This window comes from Zootoca vivipara, chromosome 9 (assembly GCF_963506605.1).
Source record: "Zootoca vivipara chromosome 9, rZooViv1.1, whole genome shotgun sequence".
NCBI classification, from domain to species: domain Eukaryota; kingdom Metazoa; phylum Chordata; class Lepidosauria; order Squamata; family Lacertidae; genus Zootoca; species Zootoca vivipara.
The window spans coordinates 50,978,786-50,997,192 of NC_083284.1; the positions used below are offsets into that span (position 1 = coordinate 50,978,786).

The window sequence follows — 18,407 nt, forward strand, 5'->3', positions numbered from 1 at the left end:
AAGTAGGAAAAACCACTGGGCCAGTAAGATACAATCTGAATCAAATCCCTTATGAATACACAGTGGAAGTGAGGAACAGGTTTAAGGATTTAGATTTGGTGGACAGAGTGCCTGAAGAACTATGGATGGAGGCTCGTAACATTATACAGGAGGCAGCAACGAAAACCATCCCAAGGAAAAGGAAATGCAAGAAGGCAAAATGGCTGTCCAACGAGGCCTTACAAATAGCGGAGGAGAGGAGGCAAGCAAAATGCAAGGGAGATAGGGAAAGATACAGGAAACTGAATGCAGATTTCCAAAAAACAGCAAGGAGAGACAAGAGGGTCTTCTTAAATGAGCAATGCAAAGAAATAGAGGAAAACAATAGAATGGGGAAAACCAGAGATCTGTTCAAGAAAATTGGAGATATGAAAGGAACATTTCGTACAAAGATTACCATAATCAAGGACAAAAGTGGTAAGGACCTAACAGAAGCAGAAGACATCAAGAAGAGGTGGCAAGAATACACAGAGGAATTATACCAGAAAGATATGGAGGTCTCGTACACCCCAGGTAGTGTGGTTGCTGACCTTGAGCCAGACATCTTGCAGAGTGAAGTCAAATGGGCCTTAGAAAGCACTGCTAATAACAAGGCCAGTGGAAGTGATGATATTCCAGCTGAACTATTTAAAATTTTAAAAGATGATGCTGTTAAGGTGCTACACCCAATATGCCAGCAAGTTTGGAAAACTCAGCAATGGCCAGAGGATTGGAGAAGATCAGTCTACATCCCAATTCCAAAGAAGGGCAGTGCCAAAGAATGCTCCAACTACCGCACAATTGCGCTCATTTCACACGCTAGCAAGATTATGCTTAAAATTCTACAAGGCAGGCTTAGACAGTATGTGGACCGAGAACTCCCAGAAGTGCAAGCTGGATTTCGAAAGGGCAGAGGAACCAGAGACCAAATAGCAAACATGCGCTGGATTATGGAGAAAGCTAGAGAGTTCCAGAAAAACGTCTACTTCTGCTTCATTGACTATGCAAAAGCCTTTGACTGTGTTGACCACAGCAAACTATGGCAAGTTCTTAAAGAAATGGGAGTGCCTGATCACCTCATCTGTCTCCTGAGAAATCTCTATGTGGGACAAGAAGCTACAGTTAGAACTGGATATGGAATAACTGATTGGTTCAAAATTGGGAAAGGAGTACGACAAGGTTGTGTATTGTCTCCCTGCTTATTTAACTTATATGCAGAATTCATCATGCGAAAGGCTGGACTAGATGAATCCCAAGCAGGAATTAAGATTGCCGGAAGAAATATCAACAACCTCAGATATGCAGATGACACAACCTTGATGGCAGAAAGTGAGGAGGAATTAAAGAACCTTTTAATGAGGGTGAAAGAGGAGAGCGCAAAATATGGTCTGAAGCTCAACATCAAAAAAACCAAGATCATGGCCACTGGTCCCATCACCTCCTGGCAAATAGAAGGGGAAGAAATGGAGGCAGTGAGAGATTTTACTTTCTTGGGCTCCTTGATCACTGCAGATGGTGACAGCAGTCACGAAATTAAAAGACGCCTGCTTCTTGGGAGAAAAGCAATGACAAACCTAGACAGCATCTTAAAAAGCAGAGACATCACCTTGCCGACAAAGGTCCGTATAGTTAAAGCTATGGTTTTCCCAGTAGTGATGTATGGAAGTGAGAGCTGGACCATAAAGAAGGCTGATCGCCGAAGAATTGATGCTTTTGAATTATGGTGCTGGAGGAGACTCTTGAGAGTCCCATGGACTGCTAGAAGATCAAACCTATCCATTCTTAAGGAAATCAGCCCTGAGTGCTCCCTGGAAGGACAGATCGTGAAGCTGAGGCTCCAATACTTTGGCCACCTCATGAGAAGAGAAGAATCCTTGGAAAAGACCCTGATGTTGGGAAAGATTGAGGGCACTAGGAGAAGGGGACGACAGAGGACAAGATGGTTGGACAGTGTTCTCGAAGCTACGAACATGAGTTTGACCAAACTACGGGAGGCAGTGCAAGACAGGAGTGCCTGGCGTGCTATGGTCCATGGGGTCACGAAGAGTCGGACACGACTAAACGACTAAACAACAACATCATAATTGTCATAGCTTCCAACCCTGTGTGTAGATCTGAATCTGTTCCATTGAAATCGATGGGAACTATTTCTGAGCTGTAACTGCATGAATATATTTTAAAAGTTGTGTTGTGATTGCAGACTTGTTTCTGATCCAGGATGAGAGTGCAAAAAGGATAGTGGTATCCTTATAACAGAATTTTTACTGTGCTAAAAGTAATTCTTTTCTTTTTCTTTTTTTGCTTTTTCATCTTCAGTAATATTTGCTTTACTTCCATCTTGTGAATCACGAATTCTTTCTTTAATATTTGTCAGGAAATGTGAGGGACAGGGGATATCGCGAAGTCCCTCCCCTCCTGAGTTCAAGCCCATCCCCGAGCACAGGGGAAAGCAGAGAGAGTTCCGATTCCAATGGGGAAGCAGGAAGTCGTGTCCGAGGCTCAGGCAAGGTAGAGGAGCCAGGGTCCCAGGTGGGACAGGAAGGGGCGAATAAGGGGGGGAGACCCATCCCCCCAACTCCGGAATTACGCAGAAAGAGGAGGGGAAAGAGGATGGGTCTGCCAAAGCTTTTGTGTTGGAGAAAGACGCGCCAAAAGCCATTCGGAGGTTCTGGAACCGACTGACCACATCACTCCGTGTAAATAGCAATGACTTCAGCACTGTAAATACGCAGCACCAATAAAAGAATAAAATGCAGAGCTGCGTAGCGTCGTTACTCTGAAGTAGCCCACTCCGGCCACTGTGACAGGAAAGTATCCCCTCCTCATGCTTATGTTCACCAGTGAAAGGAGTGGTGGTGGTAAATGATCCTTTATTGTGTGCTAGCGGAAGCCATACATGGAGTTATTTCCCTGCAGGGGTGGGGTGAAGCAATATGATGTGTAAACTATTATTGTTTTTAAGGAATAACCTTTTCCCATGTGAAAGACGTGAAAGACTTTGTTTGAAATACCTTGCTGCATAATGAATTATTATATTTACTTAGTAGCCAATTCTATAAGGTTCGGAAAAGGCATTAATGATACCCCCATCCTGACATGCATAGTTAACCTTAAAATCAAATTATAGAGTTCCTTCCCCCCCCTTTTCTTTTTTTACTGGCAAAGGATGATTTCTGAAATTAAGCAAGAATAGTAGCAAAGAATATTTTCATTAATGAGGTTGAAATACTTTGTCTTGACTGAGTGTCCTCCTTGTAAATTGGTCCATTGGGGCCAATTTGCTGCAAAATGTTTTGATCAATTGGGTCACATTTTTCTTTCTAGGTCTTAAACATTATTCTGATGTTAATCAGAACTGTCCTCCATGGTTTATAAACTGTGAATAGGGATCTCATGCCCTACGTCTCTTTGCCTTCTTACCTGACCCCTGCAATTCCAGCCAGACACCTATTAATTTGCTTGCCTTCTTGTTCTCTGTCCCCAACTGCATGTTACTTGACAATGTTATCTGGGTATGTGGTTAAGGAAGAATTTAAGAAGGAGGTAAAAGCAGAACTGCAAAATAAGGCATGTCTCATTTTTTTTCTGTTCCTCATAGCAAGCCTCCCTTTATGAATTGATTTTGTGAAGGTTCCAACCAAGTTTGCACTGATGCAAAAGTTGAGAAAGGAGCACATATCCATGAACAAGCACATGGCAGTATTATTAAACATTTATTTATTACCAGTTATTAGTGATATGCTTACTGCCTAGAGAACAGATAGTGTACAAGAGATGTACAAAGACATTAATATTCTTTATGGAACTTGGGGGAAGTGTACATTTATTTTAATTCAGAAGAATTGATAAACTGTTTAATCGAAGAATTTCTAAGTGATTTTTTTTAAAAAAAAATCAATATACAATCAACATACAGTGTACTGTGCCCAGGGAATCCTGTTATTGCTGCTGCTGTGAAGAGTCATTTTGGATGCATATAAGCTCTACTTGAATGGTCAGTTATTCCATTGCCATTTAATTCTAACCTTTCCATCCCCTCCTTTACACCCACTGACAGGTGAGAATCACACTCACTGCTTCTGATGAGGTGTGATCTCATCCAAAACTCCATATTAAAGTACCTTAGTCTTTAAGCTCATCCCACCCACAACCTGAAAGTACCTAGGCTCCCCTGTGCTCTTGTCAAGGAGCTATATTGGCACCTCTGAAACCGGGAGAGACCATGGACTAGAAACTCAAAAAGTTTGCTTTTTGTCACCTTCTGCAGTCTGCCAGTGATTTCCTCCACTGCTGTTGGGGTCAGGTCTGTTCTGCTGTCCTGTCCTCCATCTGTCTGCTTCTTTTCCCACCCTCACTTTTCTTTCCTTTCCTTTTCCTCCTCCTGCCACTATCACCTGCTTTTTCCATCTTTCTTCCCTCCAAGCCCTGTTGGGTGCTCTGCTCACACTTCTGATAGTGCCATTGGCCGACTGGGGAGAGGCTCCCACAGGGCTGCTGCAACAATCCATGCCAGCATCCGGATTCCTCCTCTGGGGTGCCCAGAGGAGCCTGTGTGCCTCCCATGGTTCCCAGAGCAACTGAGGAACAGCCCAGGGAATGCGCGGGTGGGCAGGAGGTTCCTAGCCACTCTGAGCCAGAGTGGAGAGGCATGATTTTTGCATCTGCTTGCGCCCTTGGTGGGGGCAATCTAACCAACCCCTAGGAACGCCCATGTCTCCAATGTTCCCAGGTATGCCAACTCTACCCCCTCATTCCCGTGTTTAGCAGGGTCTGAAAGGGGCTTTGAAGCATATTTGGATGGATGCCCTTACAGGTCTCCTCATGAGCAAGACACACACACACACACATGCACACACACCCCACCCCCACCATATGTGGAGGCTTCTAAGCATAACCAGCCAAATACCTTTGTGCCAACCCCCTGCGGTTGGAAGGAAATGGACCTGTGTTTAGAGATATTGGGGGCAGGGCCACTGCAAGCACCCCTGACCCCCTGTATACTTTTTGCCCTGGTGTGTTCAGACTCAGTGCCTGAAGAGGATTACCTAGTTAGCACAGGTGGTATGCTAGGCAAGAATACAGTATTGTGAAATATGAAATTCTTATCCCCTTTAGGAATAATTCTTTCTGCTGCCTGGCATTGTAATTCTGTTCAATCTCCCATCATCACTGATTCTTTGTCATGCTGGCTGGGAGCTCAAAGGAGTTACAGCAATGCCTGGTGGCCCACTAGTTGGTCACACCTGAATTCTGCATTTTGTTAAACATTGACCAGTTAGGATACCTCTGAATCTGTGAGACAGTGAATTCAGGTAATGCCTAATCCTTGCTTGTCCTCAGTACAAGGAGTTTTGATTTCTTCTCTCATGGCTAATTACCATTAATTTGCAAATTTCATGGAGCACAGGTCTTCTTCTTTTTGGAAGTCGTTTAAATTAGTGGCTATCGTTGCACCTTGTGGCAGTGAATCCAGTAAGATACGGTACCTATTTATTATGTGATGACTTTTGTCAGTCCTGAACCGAGTCATTTTCATTGGGTGATCTGCTAGGCTAGTAGTATATTAAAAGAGTGGAAAGCAAGAGCTGCCAGCCCCTACACCTTGCATCCTGACAAGGGTACTGGAAAGTTGTAACCCCATAATTTCCACTTAAAATGTCCTGAAACTCTTGTTTCGCTGGATGTTCTTTAGGAGGAAAAATTTCCCTAATGACTTCTTTCTTTTTTTGATCACTTGAACCCAGCTGTTCTGTAGACCCATTCTATTGTACAGTGGTACCTTGGTTGTCGAACGTAATCCTTTCCGGAAGACCGTTCGACTTCCGAAGCGTTCGGCAACTGAGGCACAATGGGCGGGCGGCAAATTCCATTCAGAAAAATGGAGAAACCCATCTTGGAAGCCATTCGACTTCCGAGGTGCGTTCAAAAACGGAAGCATTCACTTATGGGTTTTTGGCGTTTGGCTTCCGAATAATTCTGCTTCCGAGGCGCTCGAAAACCGAGGTTCCACTGTATCTTGCTCTGATGATGATATCTTAAGAAAATAACTTTGTTTCATAAAAGAGACAGCTATACCAGAGCTGATCTAAAATTTCATATTGCTTGACCCACCAGCCTATGTTTTCCTGTTTGTTTTTATCTTTACATTACAGCCTGTTGAAATCCATGTGGGTTTTGTGATCTGAAGGCAACTGGGCATTAGATGATTGTTAATTTCACATTCTTCCTCATTTGTTCTTCCCAATTAATGGGGCCAGACCTCAACCAAATAGACTTTTATCCTGCTTGGGCTATTAGCCATGCTGTTCTCTGACCTGTTTGGACTATCAGGCATGCTGTTCTTTGACCTCCTAACTGCAGTAATAATTGGGAACAAAGGAAGGATTTAACATTTTAGAGCTCCCTTGTGCAAAACAAGGTGAGGAAATGGCTGAAGCTCATCATACGTTCCTTCTCGGAGTGTTCATCCTAATTAAAGTTGCTTCACACTGTTACAGGGAACCCTAGGAGGTAAAACAAAACTGTATTACCACCGCTTGCTTTCATTCGGAAGACGTTTGAATGTCAGAGAATCTGCTCTGCAATCTTATTACACAATCTTTATCTAACCGCCTCCATAAGGGAGAATATGCTGAAATGAATCAAATGCCAGTTAGGTGGTCTTGAGCTCATATTTTTTGTCACTGGCTATTTTCCTGGGATAATGAGTTCTTTATTTATTTGCTCAATTTATTTCATTCCCATAACCCCTCCATGTTGCCACCTTATTCATTTATTTCTTAGTCTCATCAGTTAACACAACACAGAATAACATGGACAAAAAGGCAGGACCTTGTTGCAATTTGTGTTTCAGCAGTAGGGAGTGAGAGGAACAGAACATAGGCCCAGGAAGCTAGCATAGGCCCAATGGCAGACCTAGGTCTTTCACATTTAAGCAGAGCCCTGTGTGAAGCCGAAATTCAGAGCCCCCCCCCCGCCTTCCATTCTGTGCAAATGCTACATCATAGTTACGACCAGTGGCGGAGCTTCATGCTCTGGCACCGGGGGCGGAGAGCAGGCGGGTGGGGCTGGTGCACATTCTGGGGGCGTGGCGCACCACCCGTGGGGGCGTGGCGTGCGTTCTGGGGCCGTGGCGTGGCGCCCAGTGTGGGCGGGGGGCAGCCGCGATGGCACCCTCAGGATTGCGCTGCTCAGGGCAGAGCGCCCCTATCGCCCCCTCTTCCTACGCCCCTGGTTATGACACCCTGCAGTGCAGGAGAACTACCAGTAGTCATCTGCCGCAAATCCTCCTCTGTGACCAGCATACCAAGTGGTAAGGTTTTCTGCCACAAATTCTGTTGTGTGGTAAAGGTTGGGGGCCTTAAGTGGTAAGACTCCACATTAGTCACTTTATAAGTTGATGGTCTGTATACTGATTTTGTGGCGAGTAGAAAGGGGTACATATCTGAGCTGGAGAGCCTCTCAGCTAGAGTTGCTTTTAATGAAAACCTTGTCTCCCCTGATTGTCCCTTTATGTTTTGTAGATTTTAAGTTTTTAAGATTTCTATTCCAAGTGTTCATGTACTGTATTTTTAAAAGGTTTAAATATTTGTAGTTATCAGAAGAACTTAATGTTGGTGTGTTTGACAAGGAGCAGGATTTAAGTAGCAGAGGTGGGTTGGGCAAGAGTTGGACTATAGCTATTTCACAGATTGGCACTTGCCCAAGCCATCTAGTTCATAGGTGACGAAGGATTTTCCAGATTCATGTTGAGCACGCTTTTCATTGCTCCTGTAAGTCTAAGTGGAGTTGGCTTATTAATGTTTATCCTTCTCTGTTGCTATGGTGTGAAATAAATGGGACATGGGAAAGTGCTGTGAGCCTCTGAGAAATATGAGGCACTGCTTTGGTTTTTGGAAGGATAGGTGTCACAGTGGCCGGAGTGGGCTACTTCAGAGTAACGACTCTACACAGACGCTCCAAGGGCGTCTGTGACGACTGAAAGCCTAAAAACTCTGTGCTGTCCGAGCCGGTTGGTGTGAACACCTCTCCCCAATCCCTTGAGCTCCCTCCTTCCGCCTGAGAAGACTGAAATCCCAAGAAGTCTGTGGCGTCAGAGCTGGTGGGGGTAAAAATACGCTGCCAGTCTGCCTCTTCCTCTGACAGGGTGGACCTCGGAGACGCCCATACCTCTTCCTCCGGGTCCTCAAACTCTGCTTCCCATCTCCACGGTGAACTGCTCTCTGCGACCTCCTCCCCCTCCCCCTCCCCCTCCCTTTCCATGTGCCAGGGCTTGGGCCTGTGTGGGAAGAGGGCGTGGAATTCTTCCACCAAGAATTCCTCCTGTATCTGAATGGCTGGGACCCATTCATTCTGGGAAGGCGGGGCATCCTCCCATGCCATGAGGTACTCCAGGCCCCCCACCCCTCTCCGTGAATCAAGGATGGCCGTGGCTTCATTGAGTTGCTCCCTGCCTCCCCTCTCCCCCCCTCCCTCGGGGGTCTGTTCGCTGCCTCGGAGCCTGCTGCTTTCCCTGTACGGCGACAGCAGCGATCTATGAAATACTGGGTGCACCCTCATGTCCTCTGGCAGTGCCAGCCTGAAGGCAACCGGGTTGACCTGTTGCGTGACCGTGAAGGGGCCCAGCCGTCTGGGCGCCAGCTTTTTGCACCGCCCTCTGGTGGGAAGGCCCTCCGAGGACAACCAAACCTTGTCCCCCACCCTGATGACCTCCCCCTGTCGCCTGTGGCGATCTGCCCCCTTCTTGTACGCTTCCTTGGCTCTCTCCAAGTGTTCTCTGAGCTGCTGGTGCACCGTCTCCAGTTCCTCTGCCCAATCCTCTGCCTGTGGGCCCTCCTCCTCCTCCTCCTCCCCCTCCCTCTCTGGGAAAGATCTGAGGTCGCGCCCGTAGTTGGCCTTAAAGGGCGACACCCCTGTGGAGACTTGCACCGCATTGTTGTAGGCAAATTCTGCCAGTGGCAGGCGATCCACCCAGTCCGTTTGTCTCTGGCTGACGTAGCATCTCAGGTACTGCTGCAAAATGGCGTTGACCCTCTCCGCCTGTCCATTGGTCTGCGGGTGTCGGGCCGTCGACAAGCTGACCTCCACCTGCAGGAGGTTCATGAGCCGCCGCCAGAACCTGGAAACAAATTGGCGGCCTTGATCCGAAATAACTCTTAAAGGTAATCCATGCAGTCTGAATACGTGGTCAACAAACAGTTTGGCTGTCTCTTCTGCAGAGACCACCCTGGCACACGGTATAAAATGGCCCATTTTGGACATAAGGTCCACCACCACCAACACTGCGGTCTTGCCCCTGGACGAAGGCAGGTCTGTGATGAAGTCCATGGACACTACTTCCCACGGCCTGTGCGGTGTGTCCAATGGCTCTAGCAACCCTGCTGGTGCTGCTCTGACCACCTTTGCTCGCTGGCAGGTGTCACAGCCCCTTACATAGTCCCGAACATCCTCCCGCACCCCTGGCCACCAGAAGTGTCTCATGACTAGGTGAGTGGTTTTGTCCCTTCCAAAATGACCCGCCGTTGGGTTGTCGTGCATCTGCTTGAGGACCTTACCTCTGAGCTGGTTGGTGGGCAGGTACAGGGCTCCCTTGTAAAACAGCAGCCCCCTGCGTTCTGCAAAGTCTTTTGCTTGCTCCCTCCCCCCTCGCAGCTCTCTGAAGATGCGGGTGGCAAACTCATCTGCTGCCGTCAGTGCTGTGAGTTCTGCCTCGCTCACCACTGCTGCTCCGCAGGACCATGCCGACGGGGGAAACACGTGTCGGGGTGCTGGTGGCAACTCCTCCTCCATGTACTCTGGCTTGCGGGAGAGGGCATCCGCCCTGACATTCTGCTCCCCCGGTATGTAGTGGATGGAGAAGTTGAAGTGCGAGAAGAACTCTGCCCACCGTATCTGTCGCTGGTTGAGCACCCTGGCTGTTCTCCAGAACTTCAGGTTCTTGTGGTCCGTGCACACCTGAATGGGGTGCTTGGCGCCCACCAGGAAGTGTCTCCAGTGTTTAAACGCAGAATGGATCGCCAGAAGCTCCTTATCAAACACCGTGTAGTTGCGCTCTGGCTGGGTCAGTTTTCTGGAGAAAAAGGCACAGGGTCTCCACTCTCTGCTGGCATCCAGTTGCAGCAGGATCGCTCCCACAGCTCTGTCTGAAGCGTCGGTCTCAACGCGTAGGGGCGCATCCTGCACCACGTGGAACAGGTTCTGGTCTGAGGCGAACACCCTCTTGAGGCCTTCGAACGCTGCTTGCGACTCCGGTGTCCACCTGAACTTCTGCTTGCCTCTCAGGCAGTCAGTGATGGGAGCCGTAACCCGCGAGAAGTTCTTGATGAACTTCCTGTAGAAGTTGGCGAAGCCTAGTAGGCGTTGGGCATCTTTGCGCGTCCTGGGGCTGTGCCAGTCCAGGATGGCCTGCACCTTGTCCTTGTCCATTGTTAGCCCCTTGTCTGACAGCTTGTAGCCCAGGAAATCCACCTCTTTGGTGTGAAACTTGCACTTTTCCAGCTTCACATACAGGTGGTGCTCCTTCAGGCGCTGCAACACCTCCCTGACATCCTTCACATGCTGCTCGGGGTCATTGGCGTAAATAAGGATGTCATCTAGGAAGACCAAGCAGTTCTTGAAGAGGAGGGACCCCAGGACGTGGTGCATGAAGGCCTGGAAGCATGCTGAGCCCCCTTGCAAACCGAAGGGCATCACCAGATATTCAAAAGAGCCCAGAGGCGTGAACATCGTGGTCTTCCACTCATCGCCTTCCCGGATCCTGATCAAGTTGTACGCCCCCCTCAGGTCGAGCTTGGTGAAGATCTTGCCTCTGCGCGCTGCTGTCAGCAGATCGTCCACTCTGGGCATTGGGAAAGCCACCGGTTCCGTCATGGAATTGAGCCGTCTAAAATCCACCACCAGACGGCGCTGTTGCGTGTCTTTCTTGTCCACCCAGAAGACCGGGATGCCTCCTGCTGCCTTGCTTTCTCTGATGAACCCCCGCTTGAGGTTCTTGTCGATGAACTCCCTCAGATCCTCCAGTTCCTGATCTGACATGGAGTACAGCTTGGCTGGGGGTAGCGTGGCCCCTGGCACCAGGTTGATCTGACAGTCAAAGGACCTGTGTGGGGGTAGGTGGTCGGACTCCGCTTCGCTGAAGACCTCCTGTAGGTCCCAGTACGGTTTGGGTATTGCCTCACCCCCTGTGATGTGCATGGTGGCCACTGTGGCGATGGGAGGCCCCTCCCCTGGTTGGCGCTGCATGCAATGTTCCAGACAAAAGTCTGATCCAAACGTGATGCATCTCTGGTGCCAACTGATGGAGGGGTCATGGCGCGCCAGCCAGCTCATGCCCAAGACGATGGGGGGGTCTGAGATGGTGGTGATGTTGAATGCCAGTGTCTCTGAGTGCCGTCCCACCGTCATTCTCATGGGGGGGGGTCTGATGGGTGATGGCCCCTCCCAGTAACTCCCTGCCGTCAATGGTGGCGACGTGCAGGGGGAAATCCAGCTGCAGAAGTTGGATCTGGTGCTCTTCTGCAAAGTTTCTCGAAAAGAAGTTCGCTGAAGCCCCCGAGTCGATTAAAGCTAAGACCGTCAGGGGGTACCCATTTGGGAGCGTTAGCGTCACTTCTAGAACCACCCCTGCTCTGGGGGGGTGGGGTGGGCTGGCGCTGCTCCTCGCTGTGCGGGTGGGTGGGTTGGGGCTGTTGTCTGCCGATTGCGCCTGGCTGCTGCCCCTTGTCTCCTGCAGCCAGGCTGTCTCGTTTCCCTGCTGTGGTGCTGCGTCAGTGGGGGAGGGCACAACCGTTCCCGCCTTTCCTTGCCACTCCCTGCGATGTGGGCAGTCTCTGACGAGATGCTGAGGGGAGTTGCAGAGAAAGCAGTTTCCGCCCCTTCCCTCCTTGCGTCTTGGTGCCGCCGGGGTTTGAAAAGCCCCCCCGCGCGCGCTATCAATTTGCATGGGTTCTTGGTCTGGGCTGGCCCCAGGCGTGGCTTGGGAGGGCTGTTGGGGGAGTGGCTTCTCCAGAGACCGCGGGAACCAAGCCCGCTTTGCGCGCGTTGCTTGCTTGTCGTTCCACCGGGATTCCTGTCTCACCCCCACCGCCAGAGCCGCTTTGCTAAGCTCATCCATATTATTGGGCTTTGGACCTCTCGAGAGCTCATCCTTGACATCCTCATGCAACCCCAAATAGAACGCAGCTTCCATCGGAGGCGAGTGCAGTTCCCACCTCAGTTTGTGCACCAGCATGGTGAATTTAGACCAATACTCGCGAACTGTCATTTTTCCCTGGCGTAAATTATGCAGTTCCTCTTTGGTATGGTCCATATGGCTATCAGACGCATACATTACTTTTAAAGCTTCTAGAAACAGTTTGACATTCTTCATGCAAGGATTTTTTGCCGCTATTAACGGTCTAAGCCACTCCCTGGCTGCCCCGGTAAGGTGTTCCACTATAAACGCTACTCTGTGCGCATCATCAGGGAATTCATCGTGGTGCAGTTCGAGGGCATACAAGATCTCAGTCTCAAAGCCATGATACTCCCTCGGATCTCCGTTGAACTTGCTTACTAGGGTCCCCGCTCTCCTTCCTGGCAGCACTTGGAGTTGGGGCCCCCCTCCTCCCTTGTTTCTCTCGGCATCCAACTTGTTCTGCAGGTCTACTGCTACCGCCCTTAACTGCTGCTCTTTTTCCTGTAGCGCTCTCACCTGTTCAGCAAGGTTTTGCCTGTCCTCCTTGACCTTCTCCGTTTCTTGCTTAGCCGTCTTTAATTCTCCCTGTGCCTGCAACGCCAGTTACTGCAGGTCCTGCTGGGCTTTCTCCGCGATCTGCCGCCATTTCTCTGCTTCTGGCGAGCTCATCCCAGCAACTCCAAAGTAGCCCAAAAAAAGATTCGGAGGTTGCTGTCAAAGTGGCCGGAGTGGGCTACTTCAGAGTAACGACGCTACGCAGCTCTGCATTTTATCTTTTTATTGGTGCTGCGTATTTACAGTGCTAAAGGCAGTGCTATTTACAGAGACACATCTTATCCGCTTGAATCAGAATCTCCGAATGGCGTTTGGCGCGTTTTCCTCCAACATAACAACTTGGGGAGACCCATCCTCTTCCCCCTACGTTTTCTGCGCAATTCCGGAGTTGGGGGGACAGGTCTGCCCCCCTTGCTTCCCCCTTCCTGTCCCACCTGGGACGCTGGCTCCGCTACCCTGTCTGAGCCTCGGACCCCACTTCCTGCTTCCCCACTTGAGACGGAACTCTCCCTGCTTTCCCCTGCGCTCGGGGATGGGCTGGAACTCAGGAGGGGAGGGACTTCGCGATATCCCCTGTCCCTCACAATAGGCATGGAGGCTAGTGATATGTAAGGAATAGGAAGCTCGAGTTTGCCATTAAGAAAGGCAAGACAACCATTCAGATAGGTTTCTGAGACAGCTCCCAGAGTTGGAGGGGCCAATGATTCCCTGTGCTGCTGCTTACAGTGACCCAGATTCATTAATGGTTAGGTTTGTTTCTCCTAGAGTAATCCTAAAGACTTGGTGCAAAGTAGTCCCTTTATATTTTATTATCCTTCTCCATGCCCCTTCAACCAAATGGTGAGTGGGAGTCTCTCTTGGAGATGAGCACCAGTTTTCCCCCTCTTGGGTGCACCAGCTACTTGCCTTCCTCCTTCAGAGCACATGTCTTTGTCAGGTTAGTTATTGTAATTGTCTCATGCATTCAATTAGAATCAGGTGTTAGAATCAACACCTAAGAGCTGTAAAGATCAGAAAACCAAAGTTGTTCGGAGACTTCTCACCTTTCTCTCCCAGCAGGCGTTTTCTCTTAATAGAGGTACACTGTGGTCTAAACAACAGAGCCTAGGGCTTGCCGATCAGAAGGTCGGCGGTTCGAATCCCCGCAGCGGGGTGAGCTCCCGTTGTTCGGTCCCAGCTCCTGCCCACCTAGCAGTTCAAAAGCACTTCAAAGTGTATATTCCTGCGTATAAGACTACTTTTTAATCCAGGAAAATCTTCTCAAAAGTCAGGGGTCATCTTATACGCTGGGTCATATTTCTTATACGGCGAGTATATACCAAACTCTATATTTTAACTGGAAAAGTTGGGGGTCGTCTTATACGCCCAGTCTAGGTACTGCTCCAGCAGGAAGGTAAACGGCGTTTCCGTGTGCTGCTCTGGTTCGCCAGAAGCGGCTTAGTCATGCTGGCCACATCTGCAGACAAACGCAGGCTCCCTTGGCCTATAGAGCGAGATGAGCGCCACAACCCCAGAGTCGTTTACACTAAAGTAGATTTGGGTTGAACATTACAATTATGAGAAATAATCCTTATGGTGTGAGCCATTTGACAACAGAACCAGTTACTGGTGGGTGTGGGTGTACCCTTGCTTGGAAGTTGTTAAGTAGAGGTTTCAGAGTAATTTGAGGATGCTTTAGCTCTGGATTTCCTGTAGCAAGAAGGGGGCTGAACTAGAAGATTTGAGGATGCTTTCCAGCTTTCTAAGTGACTCCAAGCAGAATAGATTCATGGGCTAGCATTCCATAGGCAAAGAAAAACAGCTTGGGTTATTTGAGTGTTCAACTGACAGTATAGGAAGTCTTACCATCAGATTTTAAAAGTTCACAGCTCATGGTACACTGATGTGTGGCAGATGAATACACAATAAAAGTAAACCACATTTTTAATTTTTCCTTAATCTGTGTTTTGGGCTTTTTCACAGCCTGGAGTTGTAGGAGATAAGTGATACTGGCAAGGGGCCTTAAGAGCTTAATTTGTGTATGGGAGAGTGATGAGGAATAAAGGAGAGAGAGAAGATTTACTAGAAAATAAGTTTATTATCTTACTTGTAATTCCCAGACCATGCAGATTTCCACATGAGAGGCTATTTTAAGCAAGGGCTTTTAGGGCAATATGTGAATAATTGGGTTGCTATTTCCCTTTGGACCTTCATGTTTTCTGAGAAGAAATCTCAAGCTGGAGAGACAGGCATACTTTCTCCCTCGTTCCCCTTCTACACAGGAAAAGTATCAAACAAGCTGAACGGTATTGCATGCATTTGAACATGGGATCTTTCTGTCCGTGTAGTCTATCCCCAGCTGAAAAGGGAGATGGATTGTGTGGTCAGAGGGGTCTGCATCCAAATCAATGCAATGCTCTATGGTTCACTTGTTTTCCCCCCTGCATGGTGAAGGGGCAGGAGAGGGAGCTCGAAACTCTTAACTGGGTTGAGATTTCTCCCTGGAAAGTAACACATGAACAGGAAATTCCGTCCATTTTTGTTACATTTCCCTTTTATGACTTGCCTCTAGTTACCTTATCTCTCTGATGTCAAAAAACAGATAACCATTGAAATAATAAATTGTGCCCAAAGGCAATTTACACTCAATATTTTCTGGATGCTTAAACTCTACTTCCTACACAGAGCAAAACAAAATTGAAATTCCAATAGTACGCTGTGGCCTGTGGATAGAATACTTGAACTTTTGCTTCTTGTCTTCATAATGTGCAATCTTTCATATCACTTGACACTGTGCTTTTGTAACTAAAATTCCTCCACCATTAGCAAAAACGCCTTCTAAAGGCAATTACTTAGACTATCTGCCACCCTTGCATCCTTTTTGTAGTACTGTAGAGCAATATACAGGGCTGCATATACTCCGCACCTGTCAAAAATTATGCACCATTGTAGCTCAAGAGAAACTGTTGCACAACCACAATGCAGTAGCAGTTCATTCACTGCTAATATGTAAATTCTGTCATATGTCTTGGGTGGTGCTTGCTTGAGGCTCCTACGCTATGTAGGTAATAATTAAATAAGCACTATAAACTTTGCAGAAGCAGAAAATCTAAATAAATAGGATCTGCTTGCAAGAGTTTAGACTTTTTTCAAGATTAGTAGAATAAACATTGCAGACTGTAAGTTTCAGGTAAGTTCACAGCTGAGGTTCTAAAATGCAGTAATGAATTTTTTTAAAAAATGTATTTGGGAAAGTTGTCTGATATAACACAGATATAAGTAGGGTCCTGAGGTGCATGTGTTACTTGAGTCCAGCGCTGGAGTGTGTACTGCTGGTGCCCAGGGTGTGCATGCATGTGCTGGGGGTGGGAGGGAGTGCATGGAGGATGAATGGCGACTGCTGTGCCAGCCCAGTTGGCACTGCTGATGCGATGCCAGCCCCAAGCAGCTTTGAGAGGCTGGGATGATCCCGGACTCCCAGAGTGGTCGGGGAAGGCAGTGTGAGAAGGATGCAACAGCCATATTTCGATCCCATCCTCACAAAGTTGCACAGGGCTAGCCGGGCGGCGTGAGAAGGACCCTCCATAAAAATGTTCCCGGGGCCATTACCCCAGCAGCTCCCCCCCCCCTTTCCGGGTGCTATGCCCCTGCCTGAGTCTGTGGGTGAAAAGGTTGAAAAAAATCTACAAAACAGGGGCTCCTGTCTTTGCACGTAAAGTAAGTCATAAATTGCTATCAAAGTGTGTGTGTTTGTTTTTGAACATTTAAAAGAGCAATGTCAGGGCTGGTTCAGGTGCAGGTTAGCAGTCAAGATGCAGAGACAAGCAGAAAAGCTAGCTCTTAATTCAAGAAAACATCATACCAGGTAGCAATGCCGACATACAGGACTGGCCCCCATGAAACAGTTGCCAGGGCTGAAGGTCTTTGCCTTCTACTTCCCACTAGGTCCTCCTCCCCAGCCAGTTGTCTCCCAAGCAGCCTTAAACTACTTTGGGCAGGGGCCACTTGTGGTCTTTGTTCTGCTACACGCAAAGCTTTCTGTGACCTAGATGACAAGGAGGGAGGGGAGCTTACCACAGTAGGAAAGGCAAGCTCCATGCATGCTTCTGCAGCCTCTGGCTCCTCCGTCTCTGCTGCATGTCCTGAGTCTGCATTGCTTTCTGCATCTCTCTCGCTCAGCCCTGTTGCTTCTTTAGCCTCCAACCATTCTGCCTCCCCTTCATCCTCTGACTTGTCCTCAGTATCCCCCCCCCCCCCCGCTATGAGTTTTCCTCCTCTGAGGCTTCCCTAGGGTGTTTCCCGGCTGGCACCTCCCACTTCTCTTCGTCCACCCAGTTCCTGACATGCAACCAGTCTTGCTGCAGAACAGTTGACCCCAAGGTTTCTGCATGTAGCAGTGCATAGTTTGGTCTGGCAACAGGATTGAGGTGGCAGTTTAAGAAGACTGACCTTTGTTGCAACCTGAAAGGCATTGGGGATTTTTGACTCAGAATCCCAACCAGCCACTGCCCTGCAATATTAACAGTTAACTACATATTTTCTTATATTCCTATTTCCTAGATCCTTTATCCCTCCACCCTACCCACCACCCACCGTGAAAATATGTACAACTTGAAAAAATGTATTATTTTTGTTTTTGTTTCTGTTCGATGTTTCATATTTTGTTATTTATCAATGTCTGTTTTGTTCAATTCTATTTTCTTTGTTTGTACATATAATGTATAGATCATGTTGAATCCTAAATGATTATAATTTTATATATGATTTATTATTATCATTTTTTTCCCTTTTTTCCCTTTCTTCCTTTTTCCCTTTTACTTTTCTTTCCTTTGTGGTTTTTTTCCCTTTTTCTGTTTATGTTATTGTTGATGTTTTGATTTGTAATGTTGTTCGTATTTAAATAAAAAATTGAAAAGAAAAAAAAACAATTTACAGTCTTGTGAATAAAGGAGCTCATATTCCAAAAAAAACCCCCAAAAAACCAGTTAACTACATTGCAGGATTGAACTGTACTGCAGGTTTGTTGTATATTACTCTCTTAGCCCAATCTGCAGCATGAAGACAAAGGCAATGGATAATATTGTATTGTTGTGGGGGGGGGGAGAGCAATAATTTTCATCAGAATTGTAGGAGAGAAAGGCTTAAAACTTACCTCTCACTGGAATCCCCCTTGTGCTCCTCAGCTGACGGGGGAATAGCTGAGAGTGTTGAAAAGAGGGTTGGACTGCAGAAAAAGTTAATCTTTATCTGGAGTCCTCCTGCTGCTTGGCTGATCAGTTGGAGGGAATGTTGGAGGCCATGTTGGATTAGGCAGCGAGCCAGAAGACACATGAAGAGCACAGATTGCACCCTTCTGAACAAGAAATTTAAAACAAAATGTTTCCTGGTGTTTCTTGTGCATAGTGACAAGAGAATACTGTATACAGTTTGCCCAGAGAATGTGCAATGTTCAGCAAATATATAGTATTTGCATTCCCCAAAGTGCTGAGTATTATGCATAATTGCTGAAGAATGTATAAAATTCATTCAATATATGCCCATTTCCCAAGGCTTGTTGAAAATTATGTATATTGACCAGGAAATGTGCAATACCCTCTTTATGGAGTAATTATGTGTGCAGTCTCGATGAGACCTTGTAACAGTTGTTCGACATATAAACCACTCAGTTTACATTGCCATTAAA

General features: G+C 47.7%; 1 protein-coding gene and 1 long non-coding RNA gene across 3 annotated transcripts in view; both read left to right on the forward strand.

Moving 5' to 3' along the window:
- Positions 1–18,407, forward strand: part of WWC2 (WW and C2 domain containing 2) — a 169,208-nt gene that overhangs the window by 26,814 nt on the left and 123,987 nt on the right. The gene's annotated exons all lie outside the window — the stretch shown is intronic.
- On the forward strand, positions 1,802–17,368 carry LOC132592645 (uncharacterized). The gene is made up of 3 exons (XR_009558160.1): positions 1,802–2,397; positions 2,831–7,922; positions 13,335–17,368. It is a non-coding gene; the product is annotated as an uncharacterized LOC132592645 (long non-coding RNA).